Raw genomic sequence first — 4,865 nt, forward strand, 5'->3', positions numbered from 1 at the left:
AGGTAAAAACCACTCTCAGCCCAGGCCGTTAAACACACACACACACACACACACACACACACACACACACACACACACACACACACACACAGATGGTGGGCCACATTTGGCCCAGGCTATAATTTGCCAACTCTTGAGCTAAATGAGTAGTAAGTCTTTATAATTTTTACTCTTAAGTCTCACTCGTTTTTCTTTTTCCTTTTTCCACAAACGACTCATATATAATTATATTTTCCTTTAGTAAGGAGGGTTGAATTCATTCTTTATACCCAACTGCTTTATATCCAACAGTGTTATATACAACTGCTGTAACCATAAGCCACTCCCAGGAATCACCCAGCAGCTATTCACATTACCTTATTTAACACTCTATCCCAAATATTGAACATGCCCTTCAACCTGTATACCAAACTGGAAACAGAAATAAAACCTCCCTTTCACACCCAAGCCATGGTAGGTGCAAAAGTAGATTTTGCTTCACCAAATTTTAGCCAATTAAAAGAGTAATGAAATGGGGCACCTGTTAATGGGTTGTAAATACAATTTTAATGTCTCATAACTGACATAGAAAAAAACTGAAAATACCCAATAAAACTACATAAACTCAGCATTTGTTTTAGGCAATGAGGGAAGATGAACTAAAATTTTTTTTAAAAAATTGAAAAAGAAGGCTAACTTTGAACAGATGAAATAGGGAAGTCCAACTCTAAGTGCCACCCAGTTTTCCTTATTCTCTGCTCACAAAGATTCATTTATTCCCTAGGAATTTTTGGAGGGCCAAAGGTACAGGACTGTTCTTTGCATTTTAAGCAAGTACATTCATTTTCACAAGCCACACATGACCTGAGGAGATCGAGCCCTGATGCTGCCTTCTACGTGGCACTGTTTTAACCTTTCACTGCATCTTAACTTCACGGATTTACAGTCCGCATTTCAACAGGCCCTGATAAGATTTGGCAAGAAACAAAAAAAAAATCTGAACCTTTTGAACTTTTTTTTTTCCTTTTTGGCATTTAGAAAGAAAATATCACTGAGCAAGAAGTCAGAAGACCGTAATTCTGGTCTCTGGTTTATTCGGTATCAGGTGGAAATCCCTGGTGGTATCAAGGAGTGGTTAGGAACAGGTGCCTGGAACCCGCAGGTCCATGACCACCTGCTCTGAGAACGGAGTCAGACACATTATTCCCCTGGGCCTCGGCCTCCTCATATGATCAGCAGGAAACCACCTCCCAGCCTAGAGGATTGTTGGATTAAATGGTGCTCCCAGGAAAAGGATTAGCAAAGACTGATGCTCCTGAGTGCCCAGGAAATGTCACATGTCATCTCTACGTCATTTGTCCGAACCTCAGTTTACTTATAGGGTAACTGGCAGCATCAGAGGAAATCATTGAAACAGCATGTGCTCTCTAGAATACAAAGCCTCCTTCACGTGTAAGGGATCGATATCTCCACCCATGACACCAGGGTCTTGGTTCAATGGAACCGTCTCAGCTTCCCGTTGCTGCCACTTGTGGACAGTGGCAGTGTGTGCAGGACTTTCTCCCTGCAGAGGTTTTATTTGTGGTGCACTGTTTTACCAAATGATGATGATAATAAGTTAGGTCAGCAGCCAAGAGAATAGTTTTCGAAGAGCAGTCACACCCAAGGTGGAACAGCAGGAGACTGCCATGAGGACAGAGATCAGAGCCTCTCCCAGCATAACCTCCCAACATCCTCTCTGTCCTGTGGCCTCCCCACACCGCTCTGTCTGCCACTTTCTTTTCTCAGCAGGTTCCAAAATGCCATGTGCTAATGGCTCCCTGGGGCTCCACCAGCCTCTGTTACTGTAAAAAGCAACCAACTGCACTCATTAAAATCAATATGGGGTAAAACCTGAACTGTTCTTTTCAAATTAGCATACACCGTTCAAACTTTTAAAAATGCATTAAAATTTAGAGATAAGGGGCCACACATGCATGCACTCTGTACTGCTCACCCCAAACGCCATCCGCGCCACCATGGCCACCATTCAGCAGCTGGTAGGAGGGGGGTGCTTAGCAGAGAGCAAAGGCTTTTAAGAAACTAGGAGTAGGAATGGCTCTGCAAACAATGGGCGCCATGGCCAAACCAGACTGTGTCATCACTTCTGACGGCTAAAACCTCACCATAAAAACCGAGAGCATGTTGAAAACAACCCAGTTTTCACGTAACCTGGGAGAGAAGTTTGAAGAGACTACAGCTGATGGCAGGAAACTCAGACTGTCTGCAACTTTGTAAATGATGCTTTGGTTCAACATCAGGAATAGGATGGAAAGAAAAGCACAATAACAAGAAAATTGGAAGACGGAAAATGAGTGGTGGAATGCGTCATGAACGATGTCACCTGTACTCAGGTCTATGAAAAAGCAGAGTAAAAATTCCATCATCCTTCTGGGCAGGAATTAGCTGCGAGGATAAATGAGCTCAGTTCAATGAGCAAATCTCCATACAACTTCTTTGTTTCATTACTGTGTTCAATTATCTTTATCATAAACATTTTTCATGCAACTATTTCTGAGTGTTGGTTTCATTAGGACCGTCCTTTTGGTTAGTATATAAATGTGTCTATGCTAAAAAAAGAAAAAAAATTTAAATAAGGCAAATGATGCCAAACAAAAATGAATGCATTCTTTATGTCATCAGCAATGTGAGAGTAAAGGTTATGAAAACTAGCTTTTGGATGTGTTGGTAAGCAGGGTCTAGAGGAAGTGTTTTTCTGCTAAGATGCTTCACTGGCATCCATCCTGCACACGGTGCTTGGAGAAAATGAAACTCAGGGAGAATGACAGGAATCTGTGCCAAAGTGGCATCAGTCAGTGAAAACTCCATGTAATCTCAAAAGACATATCATATTCAAAACTAAATATTTATTCAGAAAAGAAGCACGAAGGAGAAGTATGCAGTTCCTAGGATCTCCTCCTAAATAATAATGGAACAAGGTAGACTTTAGAAGGATCACACAAACTGGGGACTCAGTGGTCACAAATGACCAGGTGCATGTGTGAAAATAACAACAACGACAAAAGTCACCAATAGCCAGAAAGGCCTTATGCACTGGACAGAACGTCATAATCCTTCCCTCAGCCGTATTCTCACCCTGGGTGGACTCTCAGCAGTACTGCCCTCAGCACATCCAGCTCTGTCCTCAACCCCAGCGCCTCCTGCTGATGACTCACCTTTCCACGGTCCTGCCATCAGCCCACATCCAGGCCCACAGCGATTATCTGCTCCTCGCAGCTCCCAGCACACAATTCTCAAGTTGTCAAGGTCCTGTGTGCAGAGATGACCTTTCTCTTCTCCTTCTGTGGCCACCACACAGATTCTGATTCTTTTTTTTTTTTAAGATTTTTATTGGGGAATTGGGGGATGGGAACAGTGCTGGGGAATTGGGGGAGGGGGAACAGACAAGTTGCTGTCCTTTTGTTCTTTAGTCTAGTTGTGGAGGACGTCACTTCACTGGCCCAAGTTGNACACACACACACACACACACACACACACACACATCTCTCCCTCTCTCTCTCTCTCTCTTTCTCTCTCTCTCTCAAGCACACACACACCACTTCTTTTTCTTTTCAGTATCAAACCCCCACATCTCCTCAGCACATCTGTTTCCTAGCTCAGTCCCCTGCAGCCAGTCTTTGGGTCAAGAGTATCATGATCTGGGCTGCCCTTCCTCAGTAAAACAGAGTTTCAAACAGGTGGGGCTGGGAATCACTATATTTGCCACAGCCACAAGGATGTGTCAGTCACTCCACACCAGCAGTTCACCGCCTGGGCAATTCTGTCCCCCAAGGGATATTTTGCAATGCCTGAAGCCCTTTTCGGTTGTCACAAGCGGGGGAAGGAAAAAGGCACTACATGCTTTTGGAGGACAAAAGCCCAGGAAGCTGCTGAACATTCTTCAAGGCACAGCACAGCTCCCACACAAAGAATTATCCTGCCCCAAGTGTCCACAGCGCTGAGATGGAGAAACGCTGGGCTACACCAAGGAAGCAAAATCCCAGGAACAGGCAGCATCCTTCCCCAGCATTAAAAAACGCTCAAACAGAATGCAACCCAGCCCGCAGGGCACCAGAAGCGACCCACTTCAGGGGCTGAAGGAGGGCAGAGGGTGGGGAGGGGACTTTCTCGGTTGTCAGGCCCTGGCTTCACTTGGTTAAGAACACTTTCTAGTAGAAAAGCCTAGCAGCCCTATGGCACAAAAGCAATTACTATGTGTAAGTACGTTTTAACATGACTGGTATGTACAGTACACAGTTTCTTTTTCAGGCCATTTCCCTTAAAGCAGCCACAGATTTTTAAAGCACTAATTGTGTAGGCTTAAAAAGTATCAACAAATATGGGTATTAAAACAAAAACAAAAAAAGGAGGAGGAGGTGGAGTTGGAAGCCTGTTTGTAACTGTCAGGAATTCCTAAATCTTTTGGAGTTTTAATGGCAATCTCCATTTCTCTGGTAGTTAGTGAATACCACACATGTAGTCTCTCTGTAATCCACACAGGTTACTTGCCATACTCCTGAAAGTGCTGCAGACTTTTGTGATAACTGGCAATCCTCAATGTGCTATGACTCAAGCTGAAAATCACAGGACTAATCATTGTAAAAGGAAAATGGGCAGAAACGAAAGAAAAAAAATATTGTCTCTTCATTAAAAAAAACTCAAAAGCTATACATGAAAGTAGTAAGATTTGATACTCTAAATATAACTAATTGCACATAAGCTTTTTACCAAATGTCTTGACTCAAAAACCATTTACTTATCATCTAAATCAGGAAACGCCAATCTTTTTCTTAAGGGGCCAAGTAGTAAATATTTTAGGCTTTGAGGGCCATGAGGCAAAATAGAAG

The 4,865-nt window shown here is 43.2% G+C and overlaps 1 protein-coding gene and 1 pseudogene across 16 annotated transcripts in view; one reads left to right on the forward strand and one right to left on the reverse strand.

The window, feature by feature from the left end:
- ERC2 (ELKS/RAB6-interacting/CAST family member 2) overlaps nt 1-4,865 on the reverse strand; it is a 974,141-nt gene that overhangs the window by 761,009 nt on the left and 208,267 nt on the right. The window lies entirely within an intron of this gene.
- On the forward strand, nt 1,998-2,393 carry LOC109389077 (fatty acid-binding protein, epidermal pseudogene; annotated as a pseudogene).

Source organism: Hipposideros armiger, unplaced genomic scaffold (assembly GCF_001890085.2).
Source record: "Hipposideros armiger isolate ML-2016 unplaced genomic scaffold, ASM189008v1 scaffold_220, whole genome shotgun sequence".
NCBI classification, from domain to species: domain Eukaryota; kingdom Metazoa; phylum Chordata; class Mammalia; order Chiroptera; family Hipposideridae; genus Hipposideros; species Hipposideros armiger.